At 37.4% G+C, this 24,952-nt stretch overlaps 1 protein-coding gene across 12 annotated transcripts in view; it reads right to left on the reverse strand.

Moving 5' to 3' along the window:
* fermt1 (FERM domain containing kindlin 1) overlaps positions 1-24,952 on the reverse strand; it is a 211,495-nt gene that overhangs the window by 33,377 nt on the left and 153,166 nt on the right. For 4 of the 12 annotated variants that reach the window (XM_087298803.1, XM_087298802.1, XM_087298801.1 and 1 more), the window contains 2 exons: positions 11,660-11,767; positions 10,761-10,795 (listed from right to left, as the gene is read on the reverse strand). The gene's annotated coding sequence lies outside the window, so the exon portion shown is untranslated. Of the gene's footprint in view, positions 1-3,321; positions 3,376-10,760; positions 11,160-11,659; positions 11,768-23,162; positions 23,812-24,952 lie in introns of those variants that run through there. The other 8 variants (XR_015518940.1, XR_015518939.1, XM_087298798.1 and 5 more) reach the window with 5 other exon arrangements.

Genomic DNA, 24,952 nt, shown 5'->3' on the forward strand with positions numbered 1-24,952 from the left:
GCTAAAATGACTAAGTACAAGTGAGTAAAAGATTGAAGCAGTCCTCTGACTGCCTGGACCTGCTGTCTCGAGCGCATGGCTGTGTGTGCGTCTGTGTCTGTGTGGTCACGTGATGTGCATTTACAGAGGTAGAGAGGAAGGAGAGCTGCTCAGAAATGCTACACGCCACTGTGGATGTCAAATCGTTGTCGTTCTAAAATGCCATTTAAAAACAAAGACAGTGTAAACAGGGTCTGAGTGTGTACTTTTCGCGAGCGGATTTGCAACGGGGGCGGGCAGAGGATCGCGATGCTGGTGTTGTCTATCAGACGAAATGTACATAATACGTACATAGCAGAGCTTGCAAAACTGTGTTTTTTTTTTGTCAACATAACTCACTGGAAATCCAAAATGCTTACACACCGGCGACTTCACTGAAAGAGGAGAGGGTTTAAGTTCTGTCGACGGGTCTCCTGCTTCTGCAGTTTAACAAGCACTTCAACAAGCCTGTTATTTTCCCGCTTGGCAAGCCAAGCTGACGTGACATGGGGGCGTGGCAGCATCGACGGTTCAATTTTTTGATTCGATAATCGAAATTGAGCATAAATTTTGATCGATTTTGATTAAAAATCGAAATCGTGACACCCCTACTAAAATGTCACTTTGTTAGACCGTAGAGTTGAGTTTACAACATCAAAAGCCGACAGAACAGAGATCAACAACCCATAATGCAATTCACAACCATAAATAAACTGAAAAAAAAAATGTATGGGGCAAGTGGTGTAAATGAGTTATTTAAAAAATACTGGCACATTATTCATTCAATCAGTTTCTTTTCGGCTTAGTCCCTTTATTAATCAGGGGTCGCCACAGTGGAATGTACTATCAACTTATCCAGCAAATGTTTTATGCAGTGGATGCCCTTCCAGCTGGACGCCAACACGGGGAGAACATGCAAACTCCACACAGGAATGCCAACTGACCCAGCCAGAACTCGAACCAGCAACATTCTTGCTGTGAGGCGACATCGTTACCCACAGCGCCACCCCTGGCACATTATTGTTACTTATATTTCAATTGTAAGTTGTAGATGTTTTATTTAGTTTTTGACTTGTTTGTCTATAATAATATTCTGTACTTTTTGTTTTAGTTATTTTATTTCAGTACATAAAGTTAAGCTGTAGGAAACAAGAAATTTCCTTAGAATCTGAAATACATTTTTTTAGTTAACCTTCATTTTATATATAAAAAAACAACAACAACAGAAAACACAGCACACTTAAAATATATATTTGAGTATTTCTATTTGCAATTTAATTTGTCGAATGTTTAGCAATTTTTCTTTTGTTATTGTGAATTCATTATTATAAAAATGTTAATATTAAGTACATATTTACTGTTTTTTAATAGATTTTTTGCTTTTGTTATTCAAGTATTAAACTAAATAAAAATGAAAATGAGATTTTTAAAAACTTTTTGTCATACAAAGTTGCTATAACAATGGTTCTAGAAAACTATATTAATCCTGGAATGATTGTGTGGTGCTTTTGCATACAAAACCTGATTATAAACAGACAAAAACTGATTATTATTTACATTACTAATAGTAAATCCTTTCCACAATTGTTTTAATAGATCACATAAATAAAATAACCTTGTCCATACATCATACGATATTCATACGAGCACTGACACAATTTTTTTGATTTTGATTTATTTATTTGTTTATCTTTTCCAGTACTTAGCAGACCCTTATCACTATACACACACTTAATGACAGAAGTGTATTTTTGGGGTGAGCTATTACTTTAATGCCTCTAATGACACCATCTCCTAAAACACAGACAGAGAAATAGAGGAACAGGGTGGAGGAGTGATGTGATTACAGGACAACAGAGGCTTGAGCTTAAAATTCCTGACAAGCCGAGACAAGAACAGAGGCAGAAACAACAGAACAAATCACACAGCCTCATCATCGGCATCAGTAAACAACAAAACCCAGGTCCTACACACACACAAACACAATCAGTCAAGTATTGCTGTGTAAACTACACAGTGTAAGTGACTTCATGAAATAGGAAGGCAAAAATGTTTATATAAGCAGCATTTAAGTTCTCAATAGTACTTAAAAATCAGGTCTTTCCACGTTCAATAGGAGTGCATGGGGGAGGGTGAGATGTTTGACTAGATTACAGATAAAACACAAGCTCTGAACTAACAAGACAAACTATTTATGTAGCCCTGGGGTATACCTAGTAAGCGAGTAGGTTAACATGACTGCAGGGCATAGAAAAAAGTATTTACACCTTCCTATAGTGTAAAAGCCAGATACATGACTTCAGATATAAACAAGTAGGGCATATCAAGATTGCAAATATGCAACCATTGCATGAAGACTAAAATAAAATCATCTGTGTATGCACTATAATTAAAAGTGCTTCATTTTGCTTTGTTACCAACAGTCAAAGTGCTAATCTACAGATCTGTAACTCTTAACTTTTAATGTTAATCTTTTAATCTCCAAAGAGCTATAGCTAGTACACTGAAAACAATATTGTCTGCAAAACTGTTGCAAACAATTCGTGTTGAATTCAAACAAATTAAGTTTAGTAGTGTTCAACTTAATTAGTTTGATTCAATTAAGCCCAAATAAATAGTTTACAACCACTTAACTTAAAAAATTACTTTAAATAATTTTAACAGTGTACCTGAATAACCTATATTTCACAAAATGGTTGTTTCCTGTAACCAAAGTGCTGTAAATGTTAATATATATAAAGAAAATCCTTTCCTTGACATATCTGCTACACTAATGGACATTATACAAAACTGTAACAATAACAAACATGTAAAAGTACCTCAGGTTTTACCTCAGAAAATGCACAAATGTGTAACCCTACGACGATTATCCATGGTTTTACTACAATAAATTAAACAAAACTATTTTTTTTTGTAGTTAAACCATGTAACCTTTAAAAATACGTGTAAAAATGTTTAACTAAGCATTAACCATGGCATTTGAAGTAAACTGAGGTTACACAAATGTTTATCAATACGCCAAACCCATGGTTACACTAATAGCCTACTATAATAAAACCAGGGTTATTTTTCGCAAGAATATAACATATATTCATATATAATATATCAATAACATGATATATGAAGCATTTATTTGGTAAGTATCTCATATCGAACTCTAAACATCTTTACAACCCGCTTCAGTGTACAATGTCGAATAAAACTAACAAACGGATGGAAAACGAAGCAAACGTTTATTACAAATGTAATAATCTAAATTGATTTAAGAAGATATCTTAAAAGAAGATAATTTATTCCACTTACCTAAGTGAGTTCCCGAGGATTTTCCCTTTGGAAAGTGAAACAGATCTCCTGTCCAGGTGTGCGGGCTGGAATGCAAACCCCGCCCAGAATCCTACTACGACGAAGGGTTGTGTTCATGAATATTAATTAACATAGGTAGACGCTTCTCGCAAACTGCCCAATAGCGAAGGGTTAACTCCTGTATGTAAATTACGTCTATATGACGCTGCTACGCTCGAATTCAAAAGCCAAGGTTTGTTTTATGAATATTAATGTTGGATTGTAAAGATTAAGATCACGGTCTTCTCCATAGTAGCCACAGATCCTGGCGCGTTCAGGAAGGACACGTAACGGAAGTGACTAAACCCCAACCCAAATACCTGTGAACACTAGCTAGTAAGGTTGTAATTGTTGCTCAAGCTATAATTACCACATAACGAATGACTAACTTGTGAGTTGTGACGGTGAGATTTTATTAACATTATTTTTGCACCAGTTCCAGCCCCAAAACAGGTAAAATAGTTGGGTTTAAAATACCCTAATAAATAGGTCAACTATAGGTAATTATAGCACCTTTTTCACTATTGGTAATTTTAACCCAATGCATTGGGTTATTTTGATTAAATGTTAATTTATCAATTTTGGTATTGCTACTATTACTAGTACCACTATTAATTATGGTTGTGAAAATAAGTAACAGTTTACAAAAATTTTGAAAATGCTTTATTTCCATTACATTTGACAAGAAAACAAGAATCACAAACAATGAAGAAACAGAACAAAGTAACTCTAAAAAGTGTTGAGCTATTTATTTGAGCCAATGGTTGATTTAAACATTGGTGATTTGTTGGGTTATTTTGAACCTTTATTAGGTTATTTATTAATAATTCAACCAGTTGAGTTAAATATTTGGTGCCTTATTGGGTCATTTTAACCTTTATTAAGCTATCAATAACTTAACCAGTTGGGTTAAGAATTTGTTAACTGACACAAAACAGCTTTATTATTTATAATATATATATATATATATATATATATATATATATATATATATATATATATATATATATATATATATATATATATATATATATATATATATATAAACTAATTCAATATTAAATAGATAAATATGAATCTCAGCACAACATTAAATTTACGATTTGATTTTTATTTTTTTAATTGGATGCTGTGATGTTGCATTTTTTCCATCTGTCCAGCAGAGGTCAGACTTGACATGCTGAAGGTAATGAAACAATTTAGGATTTCGAGAAAAGTTGGACCCTCAACTAAAAGCACTTGCTATGTTATTGTAGTAGTAAATTTTATTCACATATCATTCTTCGAAAAAGCACATATGTGAATAAAGTAATCATGCATTACCGTATAATGTACAGTTAGTGCCCAGCATAAATGAGCACATGGGGACAGATTTCTCAGAAAAACATCCATTACCTTTTTTTTTTTTTTTAAATTAATTAATACTTTCTACACTGTAAAAAGTGATTAGTTACTTAAAGCGAGTAAACCAATTGCCTTAAAAGCAACAAGTTGCCTTCTAAAAAATAAGTTGACTACTTAAAAATAATGTAAGTAAACCCATTGTGACTTGAAACTGTTAAGTTAACTTCAGTTTTTACAATTATGGAATTTTGCTTACCTTTTTAAACGCAGTTAACTAATCACTTTTAACAGAGTATGGGGTACTATAGAGTGAGATATTTGTACATTTTATTGTTATTGGTTTTACTTTAGATTTGTCGGTTCCAATGGCACAATTTGTAATTATTCTAACAACAACAACAAAGTAAGATTAAGGTTAAAAATAAGTACAGCCACTGAGAATCTGTTGGGAAAACTGCAAATCACAGAAAAAAACAAGGAGACTATACAACATATTAGATTTACTTTTAAAAGGAGTAACATATTGTGAGGATGAAAGTAAGACTGTTATTTATGTCCCACTGCTGTCAGCCATACCTTATTTTCACCTTATTTAAATTTTTTCATTTCCACATTAAAATGTGCAGCGTTTTGATTTAGATGTTTTGTAAAATGAATGCATACTGCCAATAATAATAAAAAATATAAAAAAAATTGTAGAACATTTAAATATTTAGCATTGTTGGATTGCTTTTGAAACTTTTGATGGAAGTGAAATTTAAGATGAAAATGCAGTTTAATTAATTTATTTTTTTTTGCAAAGATAAAGGACAAAATATGTTTACAGTAAACATTAACAAGGTCATAGTCAGATATACTGAAAATAAACTAAATTAAGCCAGTAAATTTAGCAAATAATGTAATTCCTGTCAGCCCTCCAGTTTTTTCCAGGATTCTTCCGTGTTTTACAGTTTAGTCCTGCTATTATCCTGTAATGGTATGTTCACGTATTTCATTCATTCATTCATTTTCTTGTCGGCTTAGTCCCTTTATTAATCCGGGGTCGCCACAGCGGATCAAAATAACAATGTGCAATTTATGTTTAAAGTGAAATTATTTTGAAGTTGCATTTGTTACCAACAACAACCATTTTGTGTGTTACCCAATATTGATAGACCACACTTATAAGAAAGCCCACACGAAATCTGTGCACGCAGAATTCAGCAGATTTCAGTCCTACTTTTTACTTGTGTAAATGTATTTATTTATTTTATTTAACTGTTTTTTATTAGAACACAACACAAATCAGAGATACATCAGAAATAGTCAGTAAGGATGCAGATACAGGGATACAGGGAAAAATTAGGGGGAAAGGAAAAAAGGGACATTTTCAGTTTTATTTTATTTTATATATAAAATGTATTAAGATTAATTAATAAAATAAAAAGGGGGTCGTTGGGGGCAATTGGGAGATGTCTCATATACTTATCTTGTATGTAATGTAGTTAATCATGTATAATTGTTAGATTTGGGATCCATCTTGCTTTAAATATATTAATCTAGAGTCTAAGGCAATAAGTTATTCTTTCCATTTCTTAAATTTCTCTTTTTTTATCCATTGGTCATACATAGGTGGGACTGATCTGAGCCGTGTAAATTTATTTTTATGCAGTTTTTAAATCAATTTCAGTAATATTATTGACAAATAGGAAAAATGTTTGTGATTTATTGACAGTACAGTTTGTAAAGTCTTTTAGTAGAGATATTATATAAAAGACTTGCTTTGTTTACCAATTAAGTGGATCTAATTGGATTTGCATTGTAAGCATTGAATAAAAGTTAAAAAGGTATTTTTTTATTTCATATATTAGGTTTTTGGTTATGATACTTCCAAAATCATTCCGCATAAATTCATAGATTTTTAACAAAATTCTCAACAGAAATAGCTAAAATGTCAGCAGATTCTGTCTGGCCCTATGAGTTAGTGACCACAGCAAAAATATATTTATTAATTTTTTTGCCGGCTTAGTCCCTTTATTAATCTGGGTTCGCCACAGCGGAATGAACCGCCAACTTATCCAGCACGTTTTTACACAGTGAATGCCCTTCCGGCTGCAACCCATCTCTGGGAAACACAGCAACAATATAGTTTTTAAAAAGTTTTTATTTAAAAAAAAAAAAACTTTTGTCCACTACTGACACAATATACACATTAAAAAGCACTACAGTAAAACAAAAAGCTGAATTTCTCCACTTCAACACTAAGCGGAGCCACAGCGCTGGTGCTCTGCCAGAGTTTAGCCACAGTTTCAGCTAAACACTCAAATAGTTTCTGCCTCCCTATGGACATTATTTTATGGTTTAGTAAACCTGACACGGAATGTGGACTTGACCAAAATATCAAATGTCAAGGCTCAGCCTAAAGACCCTAAATATGCGCAGTTAAAGCAGACTCCCGCGGGAGCAGTGTCCTCTTACATTTATGCTAATTCAAACCATGTCCGACGCTTATGATCTTTGGTTTCCTATTTGAGCAGCACGTTAACACTTGTGTCCAAATTCCTACAGGAACGCACGGCAGCAGGGATATTTCATCATATCATAAAGAAGCGGATGGTATCAAACCCTTTCTCTGAGCTTAACCAATTACTCAGTTCGATCAGGAATCTGCATGTCAAATAGTGAGTCTATTGTGCAGACGATTAGATCCTTCCCTAGCCCGTGTTAAAACTCAGGTCGGGTCCGATTGCGATCTAAAACCTAAATCCCAGCTTGGAATCCACACACGGAGGCCTGTGGGATCAAGCTCTGCTCTTTCCCTTAAGTGGATCAGTCCATTAAGAAAAAAGAAAAGAAAACATTGTTGTTTACATCCTCCGTATGACCTCATTTGACCTCTCCTCTCCAGCATTCCTGCCATAGTTTTGACATTTAAGCGCAAGTACACGAGGCGGACAGGGAAAACAAGGCTTAATCACACCCGAAGGGCGAGCGGGAGATAACAAAACAACTTCTTAACCTGAAAGTTGAGGGGGGTGAAGTGATGGATGCCTCTCCATCTGTGCATCAGCCTTTTAATTTTCTCTTCTCGCCTTTAAAGACGCTCCCTCTTCCTGCAAACCCGGCGGACGAGTCTTTGAAAATGTTATTTTAATAATTACGAACGCCGGGAGGGCCCCTCGGCAAGGGCCATTCGTATGAACTTGAGTTTTGACGCTGAAATAAGTTCACGCAGCGGGATGAAGCACGAGCCATTGGAAACTTGGAGTACATGCACTGGACAAAAAGTGCACTGAATGTGTTGGTTTTAGGACTGGAGTTCTTATACTGAGAGTTTTATAAGCTATAAACTCTGATGTTATATTTATAATCTATTTTTTCTATAGCGTAAATGACAAAAAAAGGCAATTGTGACTAGAGTAATGCTTACTATTTAAAAAAAAAGCAATGTCAGAACTATGAGGATATACGAATAGAAGGAAAAATTCTGAGTTGCATAAAGTAAACACACAATTACGAATGTATAACTTCCAGTTACGATAAACTTACAAATGTGAAAACGTCGTAAACTTAACAATTAACAAAAAAGTAAAAATTGCAATATGTAAAGTCAGAATACCAAGAAACAAAGTCTAAATTGAAATGTATAACTTCCAATGATGATACACAGTATAAACTCTAAACTGTGAGTAAAAATGTGTACACCTAAAAAAAGTTCCCCCCAAAAAGTCTGAACTGCATAAAGTCAACTAACAATAACTGCCAGTTACGATGAACTCACAATTGTGAAAAAGGTGTAAACTTAAAAAAGAAAAAAAAAAAGAAATATTTGCAATAGGTAAAGTCAGAATCGCAAGAAAACAAGTTGGAATAGCAAGACGTAAACTCACAATTACAAATGTAAAACTTTCATTTACAATATATAAACTTGCAACAGTGAGAAAAAAGCTTAAAATTAGTTCACTGTACTCAAATGGCCTCCAGAGTCACCAGATCTCAATCCAATAGAGCACCTTTGAGATGTGGTGGAACAGGAGATTTGCATCATGGATCTGCAGCTGACAAATCTGCAGCGACGGCGTAATGCTACCATGTCAATATGGACCAACATCTCTGAGTCATGTGATTTCCAGTACCTTGTTGAATCTATGCCATGAAGGATTAAGGTCGTTCTGAAGGCGAAAGGGGGTCCAAACTGGTACTAGTAGGGTGTACCTAATAAAGTGGCCGGTGAGGTTACATCCATCTATAAAATTTGTTCAATTGTTGACCATCTCTGCGTTCCCACACTCATTATTTGTGTACAGCTTCAGTTTTACAATGTGCTTCTGCTCTCGATTAGCGAAGAACCCTCTATCTAGATGTCTTATTTACAGCCACAGAATTAATTCAAGTCAAACATGGCTTAGAAAACAGTTGAGATCACTTGTGTGCACGGATCAGGCTCGGCTAAGTAAATATTACTGGCCTGTAGTGAAAATAAAGGCCGGCTCAGGTTACGATTGGATGAAACAAGCGAATGTTTGCAGTGGTGACGTTGACATGTGCGTACAGCGTGCAATTATTCCACAGACCTCACCGAGTCAGCTAACCATCTCTATCTCTCTCACACACACACAAGCACAAATTACACAGTACAGCCATGATGATGATGATACATGCTCGAGTACTGGACTGAGTTTCAGCTAGACGAGGTTAATATTTAGATTACAGAACACTTAAAGCTATAGCTCAACCCAAAAAGAAAAAAAACAACTTCTTTTATCTGTAGAATATAAACAAAGGTAGAAACAAGAGGTTGTTCTTGCATATCAATAGAGCAAATACACTTAAAATAAATGAATCACAATGTTTTATCACTGTTTGTAACCTTATGATTTTCATTTTCCTTCAGTTAAGTCCCTTATGTATCAGGGGTCGCCACAGTGGAATAAACCATCAACTATTCCAGCATATGTTTTACCCAGCCGATGCTCTTCCAGCCATAGTATTTTAGTTTAGGGCTAGTAATTAGACTGGTTAAATAATGATGTGATTTGAAACAGGTGATGGTCAACATGGTAATAATGATTTGGTACAAAAGCAGCATCCAAGAAAGGTCTAGTCCAGGAGTGTCCAAGCTCAGTCCTGGAGCGCCAGTTTCCTGCATAGTTTAGCTCCAACTTCCTTCAAAACACCTTCCTGGAGGTTTCTAGTATGCCTAAAAAGAGCTTGATTAGCTGCTTCAGGTGTGTTCAATTGGGGTTGGAACTAAAATATGCAGGACACCGGCCCTCCAGGACCGAGTTTGGACACCCCTGCTCTCAAGGCAATAAAAGCCTGTACGTGCGACAGTCTAATTTCAGAAACTGCTTGCAACGCTGAACGCACTGCAACACGGGGCTAAAACGTTCAACAGTAAAACAATACTGGCTCACAATTGAGAAAAAAGTTGTAATCTTAAATTTTGACAAAAACAACTTAGAATTCCAGGAAAAAAAGTCAGAACTGCATGATATAAACATATTTATAACTTCCAATTGTGACTTTCAAACTCACAACTGTGAAGTCGTAAACGTAGCATTCAACATAAATGAATTGTGAGAAGTAAACTCAAAATTTCCAAACCAAAAACAAGTCAAAATTGTGAGATAACTACAATAATAAAATAGTAAATAGCAAACTAATGTAAAATAAGTCACTGATATCGCTAGTGTGTGTATGTAAAGTTTCAGCTCCAAATACCACACATATAATGTTTTACACCTCTTTGAAACTGGCCTTTTTAGGCTTTGATCCTGATTGTGCCGTTTTGGTGACTGTCGCTTTAAATTCAAATTACATTGTGCTCCTTTCAAAAGAGGGCGGAGCTACAAACTTTTCTGTTTTGTGTACAGATTCAAAACTCTAATAGGCTGCTTCTAACTCAGGGCTGTTTATGCTCATGAGGACAACATGGGCTTATTCTGAAAACGTAGCCCTATATACATTTCAGGAGATCGCGAATTATGCAGCCCGAAGTATGTTTGGCTGCATTTTGTCTTGAACACGAACGCTACAGGGCGGTATGATGCTGTCCCTTTTCATGCTTACAGTACCTCCGTATGGACGGCTCGCAGTGAACGTCAGCGAACTTGAGATGCAGAGTGGAGTTGACCACGACAACAGGGTTTGAGTCCGGCGAAGAACGGTTTCAGGAAGCAGGTAAGACAAAAACAGAAGCCAAAAAAATTCAATAAACAAGTAAATAACAGGGTGAGAATGTAGTAAAATCTGAAAACATTGTAAAAATTAGGCAAGTGCTTTTCTTTTTTGGATTGCTTTTTAAAACACTATCTGTTGGGTTTATGGAAGGAGGAGGGTGGGTCAGTCGATCGTTCAGTCAGTCGACAGCAGCCTCTGGTGGATTTCAGCAGGTGCGAATGGCACTCGCAAGAGAAATTTGAGATCTCAAAAAGCATATACAGCGGCCTCTGGTGGATTCACAAAAACAAAAACTGCAAAAAAAAAAAAGTACCTCCCGGTAGATATTTGGCGCTCTCCAGAAATGTATATAGGGGTATGTTTACAATAAAAAAAATCCCAAAATGCATAACAAGCAACTACTGACACCATCTACAATAGCCAGTATGTTATATTTAGTCAGAGCTGTTTCCAATTGAAAAACAGATTTTTTTTCTGCAGCAAAATCTGCATCCTAGTCTCTCATAGCTCTCAAGGCATTAAAAAGCCTTTACAAGTGACAGTCCAATTTCATAAACCGTTGCCCACGCTGAATCTACTGCTACATGGGGCTAAAACGTCCAGCAGTAAAACAAAGCTGGGATAAATTCTCAAAATCCAGATTAAAAAAGTTAAAGGCATAGGCTCATTCTGAATACGCAGTCCTTTATACATTTCTGGAGATCAAAAATAATGTACCCAGAGGTATATTTGACTGCATTTCGTCTTTAAAAACGAACGATACAGAGCATTCCTTTTCATGCTTACCACTTACCTTCATATAGACGGCTTTCCCACTGTTACCAGTTTGTCCAGTGCTTCGCCACGTAAGTCGGCAGACTTGAGATGCAGAGAGAAGTTGACCAAGACGACAGGGTTCCGTCTGGTGAAGAACAGTTCCAAAAAGCAGGTAAGACAAAAACAGAAGTCAAAAATAAATTAAACAAGTAAATAACAGGGTGAAAATCTAGTAAAATCTGAAAACGTGATAAAAATTTCCGTGGCTTTTCTTTTTCTGTATTGTTTTTGAAAACATTGTCGCTTTGCTTTAGGGAAGTGGGTGGGCGCTGGTCAATCGGTGTTTTTGAAAACACTATTGGTTGGGTTTAGGGAAAGAGCAGGGTGGGTGGGTCAGTCGATCAGTCAGCCAGTCAGTCAGTCAGTCGACAGTGGCCTCTGGTGGATTTACGCGAAAACAGCAGGTGCGAATGGCACTCGCAAGACAAATTTGAGATGTGAAAAAGCATACACTGTGAACACTGGCTGATTTGTGAAAACAAAACTGCAAAAACAAATGTAGCTCCTGGGATGTATTTGGCACTCTCCAGAAATGTATATAGGGGTACGTTTTCAGAATGAGCCTGGGTTTACAATTTGAGCCAATAGGTTATATTTAGGGTGTACTCACACTATGTACAGTTGCCTCGAACTGGGCCAAAGCACACTTGTCCCCCCTCCCGTCTCACCCGACGGCCCGCACTCACATTACAATCGGGCCTGGGCACGCTTACGTCATCGATGTTCAGTAAGTGCTCTCGCTCAGCACAGTGGAGATTTCTCTAGTTATAACGCTCATAAACAATCATAAAGCCCTCGTGCTGCAAGAATTAGGTTTGCTGAAGGTTCGCACCTGTCGTGCAGTGAGGGGTTTGGGTCTTTAATAAGCTACAGCAGTTTGCGTTCACTGAACAGTAAGAATGATTAATAAATCCATATGAAACAGTGCCTTAAAGTCACATCTCGCTTTCATTTTCGAGCTTTGGCGCGTTTTGCACTCACACTACAAAGCCCAAGTGAACCGCGCTCTTCCAACCGGGCCAGGGCCGGCCAAGTGAACCGTGCTTGAGCCCGATTCAGTGCACTCACACTTCTCAAATGATCCGGGAAACGGGCCTGGGCATAGTACGGATAGCATAGTGTGAGTATGCCCTTAGTTAGAGCTATTTCCAATTTGAAAAACTGATTTTTATTATTTTTTTTCTGCAGCAAAATCTGCATGCTGCACTCAAAAAAAATACTTTTGCTGCTTGTTCAAACTACTAAAATGAGTTCAAACAAAACAATTCTTAGTTTTTTTTTCAGGGACAACTCAATTGTTTTATGTTTAATCCACTAAAACGATTGAGTTATCAATCAATGTGTGTTATCACAACGTGAATGAATTGGGTGAATGAATAATGGGTGTATTTTTTTACAGTGTAGTCTCTCATGGCTCTCAAGGCAATAAAAGCCTGTACGTGTGACAGTCTAATTTCAGAAACTGCTACCCACGCTGAACGCACTGCTACAAGAGGCTAAAACGTCTAACAGTAAAACAATTCTGGCTCTCTGCAGACCTCTGCCATGTTTCTGAAACCTTACGAAATGAAAGCCAACAGGGGGTAGTGTGCAATCATTCTTCTCCATCTGGCCTGTCCACTTAAATTAGCCGGGCCTTGCATCCAGCGGCATCTGTTTCCAATATGCTGCAAGGACGGAAGGGTGGGTGCTTGGCTTTGCAGCGGAAAATACAGCCTACTGTACTTTTAAATAGCCCACGGGAGAAGCGGGACGGATGTGGTCCGTATATATCGCCTTATCCCCAGATTCCTCGTTGCCGGACTGCCACTTCTCTGGCTTTGAAAGATGTCAAATGTACAATTAGGAAGGAATTTGTGTAATGCTGTCTGTGCACGTGAGCGCAGCTATGGCGGTGCACATTTCTCATGTTGGACTGCATTCGCAAAACATGCTTTGCATTAAATACTTAAAAAAAAATGCTGAGTTCCACACAATTCCTTCATGTTATTCCAGCACAAATCAATTAAGTTAACTCAATCCTTTTTACAAATTTAACCGGATCGAATGTAAACCAATTAAGTTGTCCCAAAAAAAACCTTCAAGAATTGTGTTGTTTCAACTCATTTTAAAAAGTAGTTCAAAAACCAGCAAGACTCATTTTCTGAGTGAATGATTGAGAACGGTTGAATTGATTTAATAGTGGCAATTCAAACTTTTGGTGGCTTTTTCTGGGTTTGTTCGGCAATTGCTGGTTCAGCAGTCAAACCAATAAGGTGAGAATGCTACAAATATGACTGAAAATGCTTTTAGCACAGTGTAAAAAATAGTGCTGCCTACGTTTTTTTGTTTAATCAACTGTACTTTAGTCATCAGCTTACATTAGTCAAACTGACCTAAAATATGAAGTTAAACTTTAGTTGAAACCTGGTCAACTCATTCCATTGAACATTTTTTGTCATGATGTTTTTGCCATATACTTTTTTATCTTTTACTAGTTGGCATTTTACTGTATTATTATTTATTTATTTTTTTTAATTTGAATTTGAACAGCCACATCTCTTTGATAATTAATAACTTTAATAATTTTAATAATTAATTTCTAATAACTGATTAATTTTATCTTTGCCATGATGACAGTAAATAATATTTTACTTGATATTTTTCAAGACACTTCTAAACAACTTAAAGTGACATTTAAAGGCATAACTAGGCTTAACCCAAAAGTGTGTTACAAATGGAAAAAAAAACATAAAAGTTTCTTTACTGGTAATTTTATTAGAAAATAAAATATTAAAAAAAATTAAATAAAAGTTGTGAAAATTTTGAAGAACAAATAAATTAGTTAACATGTCATTTGGAGGCCCTAACAATTCTATTAACTTGTATTTTTAAATAATCTGTTCTTCATTAAATATGTTTTAAATGGGTTATTAATTAACGAGACATTTCAACCAAAACTTAAAAACTCTTGCATCATGCACTCACCCTTGACTTGTTTTAGAACTGTTATGGCCCGTTTCCACTGAGTGGTATGTACGGTTTGGTTCGGTGTGCTTTTATGGCCTTTTCCACTGTCAAAAGGAACCAAAAAGCGAACAGTAAAGTACCACTTTTGTGGGTACCCTTTATTACCTAGCAGGACAAAACTGGTCCAAAAGGCGGAGCTAGATGCGCAGCTGAATGCTATTGGTTTACAGAGGAATTAATGGAGAATGAAAACAAAGAATCCGCTATTTGTTAAAACTCAGCCGCGACATTACACTGTAATACTAAATACATATAATAATGAGCCATGGTTGACCCAAGCTCAAACAAACCTTGTTGTTGTCTTGATGAACAGCCACAAAGCCAAGAAGATCAAAATCTTTTGTGTCCTGTTTTTGTTTAATGAGGCCATCTCTTGTTGGAATCTCTTGTTGGAATTGCTTTCTTACAGAGCTTACATGTGCTGGTGAAGATTAAAAATACAGATGAGAGGTTTGCTCTGACTGGGCTATTTGCTGCGTCTTGCTTCTGAAGCCAAATAAAAGCTAAATTTATCGTGTGTAGTTTATCTTTAACTGGTAACACACTAAAAAATTCCGTAAAATAACGGAAAATGTACTGGCAGCTTATTACACAGTTTTCTAGATTAAAAACGGTTAGTTTCTGTGTCTATAGGGGATACCATCAGTAAAAAAATCGGAAATATTATGTATATCAGAGATCGTAAGGGTCTGTATGTGTTCATATTCATTTATTTATTTTATATAATTGCAGATGTTACAGTAGGAAATTTTGTCATTGATCTGCAGTTATAATCAAATCATGCTCATACACTGCAAAAAATGCTTTTCTTGCTTAGATTTATTGTCTTGTTTCGAGTCTAAATATCAAAAATTTCTTATATCAAGAAGCATTTTCTAGACAAGCTAATCATATTGTCTTGTTTTGAGAAATAATATGCCAATATTAAGTGAGATTTTCCTTAAAACAAGCTAAATAATCTGCCAATGGGGTAAGCAAATTAGTCTTGTTTTTTCTTTTGACGTAAGATTATTTTGCTTACCCCATTGGCAGATTATTTTGTTTTTTTTTAAGGAAAAACTCACTTAATATTGGCATATTATTTCTCAAAACAAGACAATATGATTAGCTTGTCCAGAAAATTATTCTTGATTTAGGAATTTTTAGATATTTGGACTAGAAACAAGACAAAAAATCTAAGTAAGAAACGCATTTTTTGCAGTGTAGAAAGGTTAGTAATGAACATTTATACACAAGTATATATGTGTATAAAGCATCTGTTTTGTGAGAAGGGCTTCTCATATGATATGTGAACGACTCTACAGCTTTGCTTGGAGCGAGATTTCCTCGAGCGAGAATGACGTAGACTGAAACTTTCTGTCATATACCACACCCACCAAAAGGGTACCCTTGGTACCCTTTAGGCAGTGGAAACGCAAGCCTGATAAAGGTGACCCGTACCGACCTGTAGCGTACCGTACTGTACCAGTCAGTGGAAACGGGCCATTTGACTTTTCCTCTGTTGAACACAAAAGAAGATTTATTAAAGAAAGATTTATTGAAAACCTGCAACCATTGACTTACATAGTATTTGTTTTTCTACTATGGAAGTCAATGTTTACAGGTTATCATCATTCTTCAAAATATCTTCTTTTGTGTCCAACAAAAAAAAAAAGAAACTTGGAACCATTCAAGGCATAAATAAATAATGAGTAAATTGTCCCACTGGGGTGGACTATCTCTTTAAAATTATTATTCTTGTAGAAAAATGATGCATTTTGCCTCTTTTAGGGGGGTGAATGTATTTCTCACTTGAATTGTGTGCATTTATATCCTTTATACTGTACATGTATTGCTTTAAACCCTTGCAAAAACTGATACAAATACTAATGTTTCCAAAGTCCTGCTGCGCCTCTGCAGTAATTCAACCTTTTAATTCAAATCTGAACTACAGTGGTTTTTCCTCTGGCCTGTTGGTGCGGTGGTGAAAAGGAGCAGAGCCTTGTGACGTTATCTTGACAAGGCTTACAGATGTGACTGAACAAAGCCTTTATATAGCAGTCACACATCACTTTACGCCTGTGCTCTGACATAAAATATGCCTGTTTTTACACATGTGCACATTCTTACAGTGCTAAATCATAAATCCGTAGCCTTTATAAGTTATTCCTGAAGTGAGGAAAGGCAGTGAAGACAGCCCTAGACTGAAGAGAGCAGCAGGTTCAAGCCCTCGTCCAGTAATGCTCATACATGTGCTGTCCTGGAGCAATCAGAATCAAACTGCAGATATTCATTCAGTCATGCGTTTTCTTTCAGCTCAGTCCCTTTCTTGATCAGGGCTCGCCACAGTGGAATGAACCGCCAACTTATCTAGCATATGTTTTACACAGCGGACGCCCTTTCAGCTGCAACCCAGTTCTAGGAAACACTACGGCCAAGCTTATTCAGTTACCTATAGCGTATGTCTGTGGACTGTGGAGGAAACCTACGACAACACGGAAAGAACATGCAAACTCCACACAGAAATGCCAACTGATCCAGCCGGGACTCGAACCAGTGACCTTCCTGCTGTGAGGTGTCAGTGCCAACCACTAAGCCATTGTGTCACTCAAACTGCAGATATAGAGGAGTAAAATGCTTCAATCCGTACACACAGACACTGTTCTAATATAAAATGCGGAGGCTGAACACATAAAAACAAGATATTTTGAAGAATGCTGGAAACCTCTATATATTTTATGAACGTCAATGGCTGCTGTTTTGGAAAACTAACAAAAGAAAAAAACTACAATGTTAAATAGAATCACTTTAAGTGCTACAAAGAATGGTTCTCCAGTGGTTCCATAGGGTGGTAAAGGAGCTAAATAGGTGCTATGCAGGCCTGGCGCCAGGATGTCATAACTGAGGGGGCATTTTAATCCCATAGGGGGCCACTAGACCTGGAGAATGATTTTGTTCCCTCTTGTTCTTTTCATTTATTCGATTTATTCACTCATTTTTTATTACTTTGCATTATTGCCTTACTGACTTAAGGTGGGGCGAGGCAGTGGCACAGTAGGTAGTGCTGTCGCCTCACAGCAAGAAGGTCGCTGGGTCGCTGGTTCGAACCTTGGCTCAGTTGGCGTTTCTGTGTGGAGTTTGCATGTTCTCCCTGCCTTCGCGTGGGTTTCCTCCGGGTGCTTCGGTTTCCCCCACAGTCCAAAGACATGCGGTACAGGTGAATTGGGTAGGCTAAATTGTTCGTAGTGTATGAGTGTGTGTGTGAATGTGTGAATGTGTGTGTGGATGTTTCCCAGAGATGGGTTGCGGCTGGAAGGGCATCTGCTGCGTAAAAACGTGCTGGATTAGTTGGCGGTTCATTCCGCTGTGGCGACCCCGGATTAATTAAGGGACTAAGCCGACAAGAAAATGAATGAATAAATGAATGAATGACTTGAGGCGGTAATATACTTTTTATAGTAATAATGCACAGTTTTGCTATTGCTGATTTGATCAATGCAGTTTATGCAACAATACCATTTACATAAATGCAGAGATCACGGCTTCAGTGCCCAACGAGTGCTTTAAATCATATTTTATTCTCCTTATTTCTTTCCGTTTTATTTCAAATAATAAAAATACTTAACATTGAAGGTAAAAATGTGAACTATGCCAACACATGCAAGCTAACCCATGGTTAGGCTATTCTATAAACGGTAAATAAATATAGTGAAATCAGCATAAGCGAGTCATCACGCTTCACATTGCCGATTATTCAACTAATCCTCTATTAGTGTTAAGAAAAAAATTATTGTTACAATCTAATGTCATTAAAAAAAAATAGTAGCTTAATGTGTAACTTAGTTACATCTTAAGGCAGTAGTGTAGCCAGAAAAATACCTAAAAAGATACCTAAATTCACAATTATTACTAAAAAAAATTGGTTACATTTTGCCATGGATAACTAGCAACTCAATAGGTTTTGTAACTAATTCCAAAGGTAAAAATAAAGATTTATGTTAGGCTATCATAAACAAGTCAAAACAAAATCGATATGCTAACTGTGTTTTAGCTGTTAAAATAGGCCTATAATATTTTTCTGGTGTTTAATTTAGCATGAGCAAATAGCAGTATAGCCTAAATTACATATTTTTTGTGATTGAAGTTCATAAAGTTCTCAGAAAGTTTCTTATGATTATGACTTGCAAATTGTATATATATTTAATGGCGTGATCTTTTAACCTGCGTCCAATCCCGGCTAACTTCCGGAAAGGCAGAGTAGCCAATAGCGTTAGAGATAACAAGTGCACCAAGTCCCGCCCCACGACTGACAAAAATCCAAACTGTTTCGCGCGAGCAGAGAGAAGAACCAGCGAGCGAGCGGAGAGAACTGATCGCGCGCGCGCGCTGTAGGCATGACCTCGCTCGCGAGAGCGTCCATCGTGCGCACAGATGATGATGTGCGCGCGCGGGACTTGTTTTCTCGCGCTGGATCAGTTGAGCGTGAAGATCCCCTGTGCGCTCGCGAGCTGTAGTTTTCTCGCATGTAGACCTGTAATCTGCTCACGGTTCACTTCTCCTCGGGCGCAAACATCACCGCTGTGCTCGATTAATATTGGCATTGATTTGCCGTCATAGAGGTTGATCTGAAATCCACTGACGCACTAGACTATACATTTCATTTATAACACTGTAAACTCGACTTCGCAGGCCGATCATCTATAAACTCAAATGCCATTTTAAGTGTGCTGATTTGAGACTGCTGCTGCATAATGGCATGTTTCTTTCTACACTGTAAAAGTGCACTTTTGTCAAGTCAAAATGAAAGCAAACATTCTAATGGGTTCTGCGTTTTATCAATTTTAGCTTAATTTGAATATTATTAATAATGAATATAATAAATTAAAATTTGAATTATAGTGTAGACTACTGTTGGAATGTGCACTGTCCAATTAAACATTTTTATTAGGCTACATATCCCCTAATTGAAAAAAGAAGGGCAGTTGCATCTCTGCTAAAATTAATTTATTGGCTAATTTATTGTTTTTTTCCCTTTAAAGCGCAGGAGAGTTGTATTTAAAGAATTAGCTAACTAAAACATGTAATGAATTAGGCTGCTCGCCTAAAGCCTAGTTCACACTACAGGATTTTAAGCCTGATTTGATCCTGATTTGGAAGTTAACGAGCTCACCGACGGATCGGGCTGTGATCGGGAAGAAATCTGTGGGTGCACGGCGCTCGCCAGTGTTTATGTGTGAACTACTGAACAACGCATCAACGTGGCTCGCTGACGCGTCGCCAACACCTCGCAGACGGAAATCTAATTATTTAATTGACACCAAAGAGTCTGTCTATTCTCCACTAGTGACTTAATTCTTGAATTTAACTGGATAACGGCATTTTATTATTTGCTGTCAGCAATTTTTGCATTTGTTTTGAATATGAAATTGGAAAAACACAAATGTTCTGATTGTAACACAAACCCACAGCATTTGTGTAGTTTTGCTGCTCTCAGAACAGAAAAAGTGTTTCCTCTCTCTTGTTTGTTTGAGCTCATGTTAAAATATCAGATTGAAAGATCAGAAAAAAACTCTAATAAAGACCCTTCCTTCAAAAAAATCAGAGGAAAGAGCTTGAAATTGTGCTGAAAAGACGGATTAAAGCAGCAGGTGTAAACAGGAATGTGTCTCTCTCTCGTCTAATTGTGATATAATAGAGCTCAACGCATTGTAATACCAGGTGTAAACCGGGACACAATAAGCGAGAACGAGTGCTTTCAGGCTTCAAGAATGACTCAAAAGCAGCCTTTCACTTACATGCAAACTTTTCTAAAGCTCAAATAGTGCGTTAAGCAATGCCAATGTTTAAATCCCCAGAAAATGCATGATGTAATTCATATGTGCAATAAATAAAAGTGCCAAATGCATAAATGCATGTACGTTTGGCCAAATTTCTCAAATACTATGGAAGGTTGAATTTAAAATTCACTGTCCACTGCTAATCTTTCCTCCCAGTGAGTTGTTAAAGGGGTGGTCCAGAATGTATGTTAAAGACATGGTTGTGTTTATAAGATGCAAAGCAATGTGTGCTCATGCTTGATTTGTAAAACATCTGTTATTTTTTCATATATCTGCTACTCAGCTATTGGTAAAAAGACTGTTATATTTCCAAGTTCCTCAAAAAGCCCACCCACAAGAGGCTCTGATTGGTCAGCTAACATAATGTGCTGTGATTCGCCTATCGGCTCCACATCACCAGGAAGCGTCATGTCAAGTCACGCCTCTACTAGGACACACTGGGCCTCTGCTGTTTAAATACTGTTGGTTCAGTGTAGCCGTGTCAGTGTGAGCCTAAATCAGAACAGATTAGAATGTACTAATTGACTCTGATTGGTCAGATTAAAAAGGATCCTTCTGAGCTCTGATTCTGCCATTTAATCTGACCAATCAAAGCAGAGATGGAGCACATCTAGTCTGACCTATCAGAGCCAAGTAAAGCCATTTAATCTGACCAATCAAAGCAGAGATGGAGCACATCTAATCTGACCAATCAGAGCAGAAATGGAGCACATCTAGTCTGACCTATCAGAGGCAAGTAAAGCAATTTAATCTGACCAATCAAAGCAGAGATGGAGCACATCTAATCCGACCTACCAGAGCCAAGTTAAACCATTTAATCTGATGTTTCAAAGCCAACAAAGACCATTTCTAATCTGACCAATCAGAGCCAAGTAAAGCCATCTATTCTGACCAGTCAATGCTGTAGAGTACCATTTCTAATCAGACCAATCAGATTCGAGTTGGGCCATCTAATCTGACCAATAAGAGCAGTGAGGGCTATGATCGAGGCTGAAAAGGACTATGTATAATCTGACCAATCAAAATAGAGATGAAGTACATCTAATCTGACCAATCAGAGCTGAGTTAGGCCATCTAATCTGACCAGTCAAAGATGAAAAGGACCATTTCTAATCTGACCAATAAGAGCAGTGAGGGCCATAATCAAAGCTGAGATAGACTACATTTACTCTGACCAGTCAAAGCAGAGATGGAGTAGATCTAATCTGACCAATCAGAGCAGAGTCAGGCCATCTAATCTGACCAGTCAAAGCCAAGAAGGACTGTTTTTTAATTTTACCAATTAGAGTTGAGTATACGGTTATTTACCTTGACCAGTCAAAACTGAGAAGGACAATTTATAATTTGATCAATCAAAGTCAAGTAGGGCCTTATAATCTGACCAATAGGAACAGAATGAGGGCCATAATCTGACCTATCAGAGTCGAGAAGGACCATTTCTAATCTGACCAATAGTAACAGAATGAGGTCCAATCTGACCAATCAAAGCAAAGATGGAGTACATCCTATCTGACCAATCAGAGCTGAGTTAGGCTATCTAATCTGACCAGTCAAAGCTGAGAAGAACCCTTTCTAATCTAACCAATAAGAGCATTGAGGGCCATAATCAAAGCTGAGATAGACTACGTTTACTCTGACCAATCAAAGCAGAGATGGAGTAGATCTAATTGGACCAATCAGAGCAGATGAAGGCCATCTAATCTAAAGTTTTTTAATCTGACTAATTAGAGTTGAGAATACAGTTATTCAATCTGACCAGTCAAAACTGAGAAGGACCATTTCTAATCTGACCAATCAGAGTTGAGTAGGGCCTTCTATTCTGATCAATAAGAGCAGAATGAGGGCCATAATCTGACAAATCACTGCACTTCGTTGTTGTTATGATGAAAGATTTTGTGTTTGGCCATTGCCAGATCAACAGAAACTCAACCGATCAACTACAGTAGTTCTTACAGTGTTTCATCATCATTGATATATAATTTAATGATTTAATTGAAAGACTTCATTGCGACTTGTTATTTCTAATCTGACCAGTCAAAGCAGAGATGGAGCACATCTAATCCGATCTATCAGAGCCAAGTAAAGCCATTTAATCTGACCAATCAAAGCAGAGATGGAGCACATCTAAGAAACACTGGAAGAACTACTGTAGTTGATCGGTTGAGTTTCTGTTGATCTGGCAATGGCCAAACACAAAATCTTTCATCATAACAACAACGAAGTGCAGACATAATGCAGTGCAAGTAAGAAATTCCTTTTGCAGCTTCAGTGATTATAATGGGAGTGTTTCAGTGTTTAAGCCATTGTTTGTGTTCTTTTTAAAGTTTGCAAGCTCCATTATTATCATCAGAAAAACAAACAAACAAACGGAACAATGTACGGATAAAAATTGGGATTGTAATAACAAACACAAACAAATAAACCAAAAAGTCACTTTCCTTGCTTAACTACTAGTTCTAGTAGCTCAGTAAATAAACCGCAGGATGTGTGTAAACATCCTGACAAACGAGTTAATGTTCAGATGTTTAGTGATTGTTTGTTGAAGTAGTTCTCATTTATGGCCAAACAAAAGACGGTTGTGAAGAATGACTTGTTATTGTACGTGTCTCTCGGGACGGGGTGCACACAGAATGCCGCATTGAGTCGCGATCTTACACGAGGTGTTGTGTGAAGCCATCTGGAAGAGATCTGGCATTTTTCAAAATCCATTTTTGTTTATCCAGAGTCAAAGACACACATATGCGAAGCGGCCGTACAGTTTCCAGCGCCGAATGAATGACTTCCATTTTTCCATTCACACTCAGGAAGGAGATGCACTGCTAGATCTGATAAGGCTGATGACAAATCAGAAGAATTGATGACAAGCCCTTGACATTTTCTGGCATGGGTTCCCAGAGCCCTCCATGCATGCTGAAATGCTGATCACTTTGGAGGTCTCCTCTCAGCACACGGGTACTCTAGACATGTTCTACTTTTCAGAAATAGAATGTCCTGTATAGGGCTGTGAAAATAACTGCTAATAAAGAACATTAAAACTATTTAATGTTGAAATTATTCATTCATTCATCTTTCTTCGGCTTAGCTTCTTATTTATTAGGGGTCATCACAGTGGAATGAACCGCCAACTATTCCGCCTTATATTTTCGCAGTGGATGGCTTGCAGCTGCAACCCAGCATTGGGAAACACCCATACACTCTTATTCACACACACTCAACACAGGCTCATTCTGAAAAAGTAGTACTGTCTATGTTTCTGGAGACCGCAAATTATGTAGCCGGAGATAGGTATGGCTGAATTTCATTTCTTAAAGGGTCACGAAACACCAAAACACATTTTTTGAGCTGTTGACAGTCGTATATGTGTCCCACACTGCTAAAAACACTATTAAGACACCTATATTTCACTAAAAAGTGTAAATTGGTTGTTTTTGCGTTATTTCAAGCAAATCCGTACTTCCGGTTTGAAACGAATTTTTGAAGCTGCGTCACGGTCATGACATATTAGCGTTGTATTCCAGCGTGCAGACTGGGCGTCTGTGCCAGAGTGTGTATTATTACGTCTTACAGTGTGATGCAGTAATGCATGAGTAAGGCTTGGTTCAAACCAATCAGCGCGCTCTATTGTGCAACTTCATTAATATTCATTACTGTCAGAGTGTGGACGGCAGAGACGCCACGTTGTGTTGGCAAAACAAGCGTGAAGTGTTGCTTTTATAGGCTGCTGCAGTGAAGTTTTGTTTTCATTTTCTCTCTGTGAGAGCGCAGCTGGCGTCACGTGTGGATTAACAGTGTACGCGACGCGCGACAACAATAACTTACGTGTCTAAGGAGGATTATTGTTTACCTGAGAGCTGTTCTCATCTGCAAATGCTGAGATCCAGATTCGCTTGTAGTCTCCTCTATATAAAGACGCGGCTCTAGTTGCTGGTGATTGTCCTGTCTCTACAGATTTGGTAAGTGAGCGACCAGTGCTCTTTGTTTATTCAGTTCGTATTTTATTCGTATCAAACAAACTAACAGTTACAACCAAACTATAACCTTGTGTTGGATTTTGTGACCGGAATAACACACGCGGCTTTCTGACGCTACCTGCCGTGTGCATCTAAGTTTCCGGGAAATGCTGAGTTTTTTCTCTCTCATTCGCCGTGCGGTATCAAACATTGCATGAAAAATAGACGCTTAGAGCAGTTCCTCAAATCAAATATCTCGTTTGTCGCGAGGGACATGAATGAATTCCCTGAATGAAAGAGCCAAACTGCAGTTAAAGTCCACCATTTAATAATTTGACAAATAATTCGACTACAGATGTCCATGTAAACACAGTCACATTGTCCGCTGTGGTTGTGTGTTTTGACTCTAAAATTCAGCGCGCCCAAATAGACACTCCCACACCATCCCTCTTTTGCTCCTCCGACACTCCCCCCTAAACAGAGCTGGACACGCCC

The sequence above is a fragment of the Danio rerio genome, chromosome 20 (genome assembly GCF_052040795.2).
Source record: "Danio rerio strain M-AB ecotype USA chromosome 20, GRCz13ab, whole genome shotgun sequence".
Lineage (NCBI taxonomy): Eukaryota > Metazoa > Chordata > Actinopteri > Cypriniformes > Danionidae > Danio > Danio rerio.